General features: G+C 42.4%; 1 non-coding gene and 1 pseudogene across 1 annotated transcript; both read left to right on the top strand.

Annotated features, from left to right (window-relative positions):
* The first annotated feature begins 1,152 nt into the window (after window positions 1-1,152).
* Window positions 1,153-1,767, top strand: LOC145992484 (puff-specific protein Bx42 pseudogene; annotated as a pseudogene).
* Window positions 1,768-5,832: 4,065 nt separating this feature from the next.
* TRNAP-AGG (transfer RNA proline (anticodon AGG)) lies at window positions 5,833-5,904 on the top strand. The gene has a single exon. It is a non-coding gene; the product is annotated as a tRNA-Pro (tRNA).
* The last annotated feature ends 5,885 nt before the right edge of the window (window positions 5,905-11,789 follow it).

Genomic DNA, 11,789 nt, shown 5'->3' with positions numbered 1-11,789 from the left:
ACAGCCTGTTTACATTATGGCCAGAAAATAAACAAATATGTGGAACGTTTTAAGTTCAGGCAATGCATACAGGAAAGTGGTGAGGATGCAACACGATTTATGGTACGTGTTAAACAACAAGCACTAAAATGTAGTTTTGGCCAGTACTTACAGGAAGCCATTGTAGAGCAAATAATTGTAGGCGTTCGGTCTGACGCCATTAGAAAGAAATTACTCTCTGAACCTACATTGACTCCAGCAACATGTCAAGATATTGTGCTTCAAATGGAATTAATTGAACGGGAAACACAAATGTTCGCACATCGTGAAAAGGAATGTAGTTCTAATGTAGTTGCATTTGCTGGGACACAGAAATTTAAACCATGTTTCCAGTCCCCGCAAGCGCACAAAAATAACTTTGTCAATCCTCAGAATAGAAGTTATAAAAGCACTAAAGAATGTGATAGATGCTCCAGAAGGCATGATCTTGGACATTGTCCAGCAAAATATTCGATATGTTCATTTTGCAAAAAGAAAGGTCATTGGCATGTAAAATGCAAGTTTAGGAAAAAGAACCATAAACTTACGAGTAAGACAATTACCTCGGATCAAACTTCTAAGTCGAATATTAAACCTTTAGACGCTATTGTTGAACAAAACATACATAACGAATTTCATGATTTGTCTTTATTGCACGTTGAAGTCAGTGATTCTCATCCGCCAGAAGATAGTACTTGCACTATTTCATCGAACACAGAAAATACGCAAGTGGAAGATGCAAGGAGTGTTAGTTTCAAGCCAAGAGCACAAGCTATAGATGGCACTAATGTTCTTGTGTCAGCAGAACCGTGCATAGTTGATTTGTGTATTGATAAGCGAATTGTACAATGTGAACTAGATACTGGATCTACAGTTACTTTGTTTAATAACAAGTATTTCAAACAATTGTTTCCACATCGGCGAACACAATTTACTTCACTAACGTTACGAGGCGTGAATAATGATACGTTAAAGTTGAAAGGTCAAACCTTAGTGGATTTATCATTGAATGATGTATTATATAAATTACCGGTTATATTGTGTGAAGAAGAACTGCGTTATCCGTTGATTGGACGTTCATGGCTCGACAGTATTCATCCAGGTTGGAGGAACTTGTTAGCACAATGTAACACAATGTTCACAAATACGGGGTCCGGACGAAATTACAACGCAGATATTAATACAAAAATACCGGAAAGTGAAGGTTTGAGAGCGCAGCTGGAAAAGAAACTTACCCAGAAAGATAAGGAATCATGGGAACGTGACCAACTGCGATATGAGGGACATAAAAGATCGAAGCTCCGGAGAGACAGGGAGAGGGACATTAGTAAACAGATTGCCATTGGAATGCCAGCTAAGAGCATGGCCAGTGACGACACTCAGTTTGACCAGAAGCTGTTCAATCAATCAAAGAGGATGGACAGTGGGTACGGAGATGACGAAGCGTACAACGTGTATGATAAACCTTGGTGGCATGCACGACCTCTGGGCCAACATATTTACAGACCATCAAGAGATCTGAACAAGGATGTGTATGGAGATGATTTGGAGAAAATAATGAAAACAAACAGTTTTGTCCCAGACAAGGAATTCAGTGGCACGGACCGTGGAGCAGCACGCAGCGGACCTGTTCAGTCTGAGAAAGATGAAGACGATCCTTTCGGTCTGGACCAGTTCTTGACTAAAGCTAAAAGAGCTAGCAGAAGACCTAAGGATGCAGAGGGAAGAAGGATTGTCGAACAGACTTAGGTGAGACCAGCACTTGAAACAAAAAGAGACTCCAGGAGGAGATGATAGACGCATGTTAAGAGGAAGAAGAAGAATTTGTATTCTATAGCATGTTATTGATTGGTTGTTATAGTAAGAGTGTGTAAGATGTACGTGAATGGCTTCCATGTATTAAAGTTACGTTGTTAATTTGAACCTACGTGTTTTGTATGTCTTGTATATGTATAGATAAGAAATCACACACACACACAACAAGGCTTACAGCACCCTAAGCGAGAATCATACCCCTAGACCAACAGGCCATGTTGTACGTGAATCGTGTACATTCTGAAGAAAGAAAAATAATAACCTGTTCCGTGATTATAAATAGAAGACCGACTTGCCCTAAGAGGAAGCACAGAATTGGATTATTGCTGTAGGACAATGACTGTATACTAAGGACATGCAGTGGCGTGCCCAAGGGGGATGTTATTGGGGTTATAACCCCCCCCCCCTTCGCCCAGTATTCTTAAAAAAATAGAACGTCAAAGGTAGGTTTGATTGATTTGGTGTTTGGGACTGGACCTACAGTTTAAAGTGGGATCCGAACAACTATGTGCCTCCGCCGGTATCGAACCCGGCACCCCTTGATTACAAGGCGATGACGCTACCACTTTTTTTTTTTTTTTAAAGGAATACGCCTACGCGGTGGTATCCCCCGTCATTCACACTTTTTCAACTTTTACACTTTTTAATTTTTAGCCCGACCCTGTGGCCGAGCGGTTAGCACATCTCGCTGCAACGCCAAGGGTCCCGGGTTCGAATCCTGGTCGGGCTTGGTTGTTTGTGAATGTCCATTTATCAATTTCATCCTTTCATCACTCATCCTCATCTTCGCAAATTAGCCAAGAGGCACAAAACGCGAATCAATATCAATTTTCAATTTTTACAGTATTCTCAGTTTTTCACTTTTGGACAAACACAAATACCCATTCCTTACCCGGGACTCGAACCCGGAACCCCTGGCGTTGCACGCGCTGTGCTAACCACTCCGCCACGGAGGTCGACATCACTGCGCCATCGGGGAGGCCCGTCAAAGGTAGGATAATATGGCAAGTTCAGGGCTGACTACCAAGAAGAAGAAGTATACATAATCCCTTCCTTTCGAAAATCCTGGGCCCGCCACTGAGGACATGTATTATTGTTGGGAGAGACAAGGACCCAGGAGGCCCGGGTTCGATTCCCGGCATGGGAAGTCCTTTTTGTATTAGAACATCTTTCTTCTTCTACTGATTTGCGTTATGCAAGAGTTGATTTTTCAAAAGCAATCCATTACCTATCTCTCCCCGAGAGTGTGGGATACTAATGGTCTTAGGCCAAAGCGACAAAATTGCCTGTTTGTCAGAGTTAAACATTAAGGGGTGCTGAGGGACATCAGAATATGCGATAGGAGCGACGTTTATTATATTTAATAGTAACCCTATAGCGCTACAGCCCAATATTGGGCCAAGGCTTACCTACCGACTGCTGGCCTCCCTCCAACGCAGGCCACCAAGGGGGCGTGGAGATCTGCAGCCAGACTAGGGGACGGGTGGTCGGCCGTTGTAGGACTTCGCGACCGGATTATTCTCACTCACTCGGAGCTCCCCCATTTCCTCACGATGGGTGGGTTGCCACCGGCCCTATACACAGGCCGAAAATTCCCGCAAGGCACCCGCAAGATGCCTTAAACCGCACGGCCACTGAGGAGGACATTATATTTAATGCCAAAACTTAATATGTTCAATATCTAAATATTATTTTACCTATCAAAGTGGCAAGTTTTTTATCACATCCAGTAACACCACATTGACGTTGCAGTGAATTTACATTGCTTCAATAAAAATATTTTTACTTCATGATTTGATTCTATAATTAAATGAATAGTGCACATAAACTATTCTTGATTTAAATATTTGAACACTATTTTTGGCATCTAGTGAGCGGGTTAAGGCGTTCACTTGTCTTGAGATCGTTCGCTGCGGGACGGCGTAGGTTCGAATCCGGCTCTGGTCGGAATTTATTCGGCCTACTTATAGGTCCGGTGGCAACCCACCTTCGTGAGGAAATTGGGAAGCTCCGAGTGAGTGAGCGTAACCCGGTCGAGAAGACCTACAGCAACGGCTGGGGGTTCGTCGGGCTGATCACCCGTCACCCCAATACTGGTCTATGACTTCCACGCTATAACAGGTGACGGAGGAACAGTGTGGGAGGGAGACCAGCAGTCGGTAGGTAAGCCAAGGCCCTTCAAGGCGCTGTAGCGCTGTGGGTTATGTTATTTTTGGCATCTAGTGAGCGGGTTAAGGCGTTCACTCGTCTTGAGATCGTTCGCTGCGGGACGGCGTAGGTTCGAATCCGGCTCTGGTCGGAATTTATTCGGCCTACGTATAGGGCCGGTGGCAACCCACCATCGTGAGGAAGTTGGGGAGCTCCGAGTGAGTGAGCGTAATCCGGTCACGGAGACCTACTATAAGGGCTGGGGATACGTCGGACTGACCCCCCGACTATTCCAATACTGGTTGAAGATCTCCACGCTTAGAGGTGACGAAGGAAAGCGTGGGAGGGAGACCGGCAGTCGGTAGGTACGCCTAGACCCTTCATGGGCTGTTGCGCAACGGATTTATTTATTTTTTAATTTTTTTAGAATATGAGTTCAATAATTTTGTATACTCATAACTATGTCAAAACAATCCTTGAAGTCTGGAAAATTCAGATTTGAAGCACCGGTGTGCTAGCTATAAACCTTGCACAAGCAATCATTTTTATTTGGCGCGGGATTTCTGGCCAGTGCTCGACTTGCCCCTCATTTTCATAGAATATTATTAAAATTTGATTGGTTTTGGTTAGTGGCTAAAGCATGCATTAATGTTTCATGTTTTCTTAATTTTCCAAATCGTACCCCAAAAATTTCATTCCGCTACCCCTCAGAACCCCGGCACCGCCGCTGGAATTCAAAATTGGTCAAAAACAGGCAAATTTGTAGCTTTCGCGGAAGACCATTAGTGTCCCACACTATCGGGGAGAGATAGGTAATGGATTGCCTTGGAAAAATCAACTCTTGCATAACGCAAATCAGAGGAAGGAAGATGTTCTAAAAAAATATATAAAAAAATACTTCCCATGCCGGGAATCGAACCCGGGCCTCCTGGGTGAAAGCCAGGTATCCTAGCCACTTTTTTTTTTTTTTTTTAAAAAAAAAAAGGAAAGCCCCCTAAGCGGAAGCTTCCCCCATCACATTCACTCATATCATTTCATTCACATTTCTATTTCAGGACTTTTTCAGGACAGACAATCACAAATACCCATGCCTTACCCGGGACTCGAACCCGGAACCCCTGGCGTTGTAGCGCGCTCTGCTAACCACTTCGCCACGGAGGTCGACCCGGCACCGCCGCTGGAATTCAAAATTGGTCAAAAACAGGCAAATTTGTAGCTTTCGCGGAAGACCATTAGTGTCCCACACTATCGGGGAGAGATAGGTAATGGATTGCCTTGGAAAAATCAACTCTTGCATAACGCAAATCAGAGGAAGGAAGATGTTCTAAAAAAATATATAAAAAAAGACTTCCCATGCCGGGAATCGAACCCGGGCCTCCTGGGTGAAAGCCAGGTATCCTAGCCACTTTTTTTTTTATTTTTTTTTTATTTTTTTTTTATATAAAGGAAAGCCCCTATGCGGAAGCTTCCCCCATCACACTTCATTCTTTCATATCATTTCATATTTCAATTTCAAGACTTTTCAGGACAGACAATCACAAACACCCATGGCAAAGCCGGGAATCGAACCCGGGACCCCTGGCGTCGTAGCGCGATGTGCTAACCAGTCCGCCACAGGGGCCGCCCAGCCACTAGACCACATGGGAGACATACTTTGTACTTTGGCATTTGATCGTCTCTTCCGTCTCGACAATAATACATGTCCTAATTTGTCCATAGTATACAGCCATTGTCCTACAGCGATAATCCAATTCTGTGCTTCCTCTTAGGGAAAGTCGGTCTTCTATTTATAATCACGGAACAGGTTATTATTTTTCTTTCTTCAGAATGTACACGATTCACGTACAACATGGCCTGTTGGTCTAGGGGTATGATTCTCGCTTAGGGTGCGAGAGGTCCCGGGTTCAAATCCCGGACAGGCCCAGTTAATTTTTTCGGACACCACTGAGAATTCCAGTGCAAATGTACTGCATATTTTGTTGAGAATACACATTTCTAAAAATATTTACTTCAGCAGAGAAATTTAAGTAAATGGAAACAAAACCTGTTGTACATATTTACCACTGTTGTCCATAACTTGATGTTTGGACTTCTCTGAAGGCGTAATATTACAGTAGCATTGTAATCTGAGAGTCCCAAGCTCGACCCGGCGCACACAGATATAATAGCACAGTGGTTCAGTGCTCATTTAAACTACAGGTTCTCTCCTAATTACCCTGTCTGAACTTAAAGTGGATTTAACTAACTAAACTCCTCTGCGCAACAGTTCTCTAAGGGACAGGGCGTGCCAGAGCGGCTTTTTCATTGGGTGACCTGTGGTCAGGCCGTCAGGGCACCGAGTCCCATCTGTTTTCTGGCTTTAGAGACCGGAGTCTGTTACATCTTATTTCCAATTGTCCTTACGAGACTGAATCAACGGCGAAACTCTGTGGGCTCCCGCCGCGAATCGAATCCAGAGCGCTCGTACCAAAGGCGAGAGTGATCCGTTTTGTCTATGCAGGAGCAAAGATTCGACCACCATGTCGATGCTCACAAGTTAAAGAGTGTCGAGCGGGACTGCTGAATGGCATTACTGGCACCATACCATTTTTGGACAATAGAACTCTAAGTGGTAAGCACAGCGCAGAGGTCCTGGGTTCGAATCTCGACCTAGGCAAGAGTGTTCCTTGTGAATGTCACTTCATAAATATCATCATATCATCACTTATCCTTATCTTCGCGATTAACCGAAAGTGCCAGAAAAGCAAAGTAAAAGAAACGAAATCAATCAATCAATAAATGACAGGAAATGAATTCTCGGAATTGTCCGTTAGGGGTAAGGCAGTGATTTAATCATTCACACCCGACACCCACCCTAACACTGATCCCTAAATTTACTGAACCCCTCCTAAAATTCTTCTGAAAGGGCTGATGGTATGGTAATTTTCATACTAAATTTACCTTTACATTCCCATGAAACCGGCCTAACACACCCCATCAGACGGCAACTTCTGGATAAGTTCTTGGGGCAAGCTTTGTTTTAAGACCAACTTATGCTCAGATAGGCTACATTGAATGCTTAATGTGCCTCCACTGAGATCAAGTCTTAATTGATCTATATGGACATAAAGTGGACTAAAACAAACCTTTTGAAAAAAAAAATTGAAACCATTTTCTAAATGTATATAACATAACCCCATAGCTCTACAGCACCTTGGCGGGCCTTGGCTTACCTACCGACTGCTGGTCTCCCTCCCACACTGTTCCGCCGTCACCTGTTATAGCGTGGAAGTCTCAGACCGGTGTTGGGGTGACGGGTGATCAGCCCGACGAACCCCCAGCCGTTGTTGTAGGTCTTCTCGACCGGGTTACGCTCACTCACTCGGAGCTTCCCAATTTCCTCACGATGGTGGGTTGCCACCGGCCCTATACGTAGGCCGAATAAATTCCGACCAGAGCCGGATTCGAACCTACGCCGTCCCGCAGCGAACGATCTCAAGACGAGTGAACGCCTTAACCCGCTCGACTACGGAGGAGGACTCTAAATGTATATATTATAGTCTTTAATTTTCAAACTTGGTTGGTGGGTTGGTTCATTTGGTTTTTAAGTCAATTTATGCACAGTAAGGCTAATCGGGACTGAACCTACAGTTTAAAGTGGGATCCGAACCACTGTGTACCTCCAGGTATCGAACCCGGGACCCCTTGATTTCAAGTGGGCGACCCTACCACTGCGCCATCGGGGAGGCCCCATTTCGAAACTTATCGCAGAAAAAAATAATTGTGCCATTATTATTGTCATTTATAAAAAGGAATAAACACGTTGCAAAAATAGAAATATAGAATATGCGTATCTGGCTCATTCCATAATAGCCTTGCCACCTCAAGGAAACACCCGTTCAGTTTGAAGTTTTCTGCAACGTCCTTAATAATAAGTAACGTAAATTTCACTGACGATTTACCGTTGATTTTCCAATTCCATAGGGAATACCGCCATGCTACTTTGCTTTTGATTGATTGATTGACGTCCTTTATTTTACTTCGCTCTTTCTGCCACTTTTTGGCTAATTTGCGAACATGGGAATGAGTGATGATATGATATGATGAAATTGATGAATGGACACTCACAGACATCCATGCCCAGGCCGGGATTCGTAACCGGGACCCCTAGCGTCGTAGCGCTAATTTGCGCAACAGAAATGGAACACAAACTGAAATTACTTTATGGAAGAAAAAAAAGTTAAATAGGCTTTATAAATAAAGTGAAGAATGTGAAAATTCCTATTTTGCACTACATAGGTAACGGTAAATATCGATAAATATAAGTTTAAAAAATAGTTTTGAGTCTCTGGTCAGCAACCAATTTTATAAGCAATATTTTCGCATCGCCTGAGAACACACACGCAGCTGAACCCTTTCATTTATCTTGCACGTGAGCAGCAGGGATATTTCATAGAAGAATGATCATTACAAAGCATAGCTTTCCTTTCTCCTATCGCTCCTTCTTCCATTAATTAAATCGGTACAGATTTGTAAAACTGGTGCACGTGTTCGCTCACCGTGGGCTACCCATCCGGAACTGGACGCTCGAAGCAGACGACAAACGAGCTCTCCCTAAGGAGCAGGCGCGTGCCCAGGATTTTCGTAAGGGGGGGGTTATGAATCTAACACATTTTCCAGTTCACAGGTCAAATTTCTTGTAATAAATTAGATAATTAATATACTTGGATTTTACCCCAATGAACGCAATCAATGTATTTGCTATGGATGCTTCATGTTTTTATTGCATCATATAAAAGCACCTGCTTGAATATTTCCAAATTATTAATATTTTATATTTAATTGCTCAAATATAATTTTTAAACAAAAAGTATGTGCACTCAACATTGTAACAACATTAAAGAGATTAAGACTACTTGATGTCTTAAAGACAGTAATAAATAAGGTACCACAGTTCAACAATTTAAATTCTGAAATTTAGGCATCGAGGTTTCTGTGCGAGTTCTGACAGTATGTCGTCACAAGTAACTTTTATATCACGGTGAATGTTCAGAGCAGCTAACCCATTTAATCTTTCTTCGCAAATGGTATTTCGAAGATAGGTCTTCAAGTGCCTCAAAGTTGAGAATGATTTCTCATTTGATGTTGTTGTTACCGGGATTGTACATAATATGAGCAAACGTGTGTTTACCCAGGGAAATATTACTTCACTGCACATATCAATTGCTTCAAGAGCATTTACTAGACGTCTTTGCATTGCTGTAAGATGACGATACCACAGTTTCATTTCAGTGTGAGCGTCGTGGCCTTGTAATCAAGGTGTCCCGGGTTCAATACCCGGTGGAGGCTAATAGTGGTTCGGATCTCACTTTAAACTTTAGGCCCAGTCCCGATTAGCCTTACTGTGCATAAAGTGGATTTAAAACATCAATTCAATCAACATTGTACTTGTTGTGGAGATGGTTTTGCTAAATATTGTGTACATTTTTGGCATTGTATTATTATATTATTGGTCAAAACATTTGTTTGACAGTCGACAAACAAATACGAACCGCTTCAGTAATTAACATTTTCTACTACAGTGTCATTAATGTGTCATATTCATTTTCATATTAGGTCTATGGAGAGGAATTTTGTATAATGTTAACGTTATGGAACTGCGAAACCAACTGTTGAAGGGGCCACTCCCCCCTTCCGCTCCGAAGCCCAGTACCGCACCACAGGATCTGTCACTGAGCCCGACAAAATCTTGCCAGACAGTGCTCGAAATGCAAATTCGTAGCCGAAAAGGGAGGGGATGTTTGATCGATTTTGGAAATACGAGGGGGTACATCCTTGTATGGATCAACATGGAGACAATACAGTAGGTGGAGGATGCTCAATATGAAAATTATTCTAATTGGGGGTATGATTTGTGAAACTTTCTTAACTGAAGGCAGCATCCCCTACTTCGACCACTGATGCCAGAAAAGATGCTTTCAGAAAATGAATTTATTACTGCACACGTATATTACTTATTGTATTTGTTGCGTTTGTACAAGAGAAATATTCAGAAGATTTGTAAGGAATATTTACAGTTAATAGGATGCCTATCTAGTCTATCCCGTGTCGTAATACAAACTTTATCCCTTTCCTACAAAATAATAAAACTGTCCATGCCAACCGTGATTTTATAATGTGGTTGCATACATATACACTAGCGACATTAGTGCCACTGCTCCGACGCCAGGGTTTCAAATACCTTGGTGGATCTATAAGATAGGTAATATCGTTTTTCGAGGGTTCGTGAACAAAACAAAAAGTAAATGATTTTAAAGTCCATTTTATATTCAGATACGTTAATCGGGACTGGTCTTAAAGTTTAAATCGGGATACGTACCACTGTGCAATGCACCTTCACAGGGGATCAAACCCAGGACCTCTTTGATTACACCACCATCGGTGAGGCCCCTGAAATCATTGAGGAAACTTGTTCATCATAATGTTCTCTCGCCCTGCGAAAGTTTATTGGTGATATAGGGTGACATCCTACACACGTCTTCCAGACATACACACGCGGGCACACCCCTCCCCTGCACACACACGATTGTATGCTTACAGCACATGCTGTGCCCTCCCAGAAAAACAATTCTAAATCCGCCTATGGATATATCTGCTATCAAATAATGAACGTCACTTACCTCGACAGTTCCTTGACATAATTTTGCAACAAGGTTTGCAATATCTTCTGTTATGCCTTCTTGTTGAATATCAAGAGTCTGAAAGTTCGCACGTTTCACTCTCGCAATTCGGATGGAATTCCTCTGAACTTAAATCGACCTTTTCTGACGTTCTATTTGTGGAAGGTGAAGCTTCAACTTCCATTTTTTGTTTCTTTTTGAAATAATCTAATAATGTATTTCTCCTCTTTTTTCTATCCATCTTTAGTTCCACCTCAAAAATCTATTACACATGCAGAAACGTAACACACAACACGACAACTTCGACTTGCTACCTTGCAGACTGCAACTCGCTACAACCCCAGTGAACACCAGGACTTGGGAGAAAGATACCGGGCGGTCGAATGTCTGAACCATGCATCCAGCTTGGTCCAGCTCAAATTACGTCACCAGTGTTGACAGCAACCAGTAGTGTCAGTGTCAGTAGTGTTGGCAACTGCTAAATTATTTACGCACAAATTCAAGCGAGATCTTTCACACATGTTACAAGAAAATTCAATAAACTGAAGGCTGGAAATTGGTTGCGAAAAAAATATCTAATTTGTAAAGAGCACAAGAGTAAAACGTATAATATTTTGGCATATTAATTGCTTTTATTTTGTTTATGAAACTGACTGGGCCAGTTGCGCTATATAACGCATCCCTCCCTTCCTCCCGGCATGCTATTGTACAAAACATCGATTGCCTACTTCGTAAAACCATGCCTCACTACTGCCTGCAACAATTATTATTATTATTATAATTATTGATATTTTGAAATAAATATGCATCCAGGTGCGAAATAAGATTTTGACTTACTTTGCTACTAATTGTAGTGATTCAAATCTCACAGAACTTTGCTCTGCTGGTATAAATGGTATAAGAAGGGGAAAGAAAGAAAAGGGAAGTTAGCAGCACTGTCGTAACAGGAAAGGGAGGGTCATTCTCCTAAGAGGGTCATCGTGGGTGAAAGAAAGGGGAGGAGGGATTCCTTCAGTTCGCATTCCAAGGGTTGCGGCTCTTTTCTTGACCATACTGAGAAGGAAATTCTCCTTCCTTTTCAGTGACTAAGGAATGAATGAATGCTTGTGCATTGCTGTAACTCAACTCCAATATTATCAAAAGTAATTG

Source organism: Lepisma saccharinum, chromosome 9 (genome assembly GCF_977018435.1).
Source record: "Lepisma saccharinum chromosome 9, izLepSacc3.1, whole genome shotgun sequence".
NCBI lineage: Eukaryota > Metazoa > Arthropoda > Insecta > Zygentoma > Lepismatidae > Lepisma > Lepisma saccharinum.
Note: the sequence above shows the minus strand (reverse complement) of the source record. Positions and strands in the feature narration are given on the sequence as shown.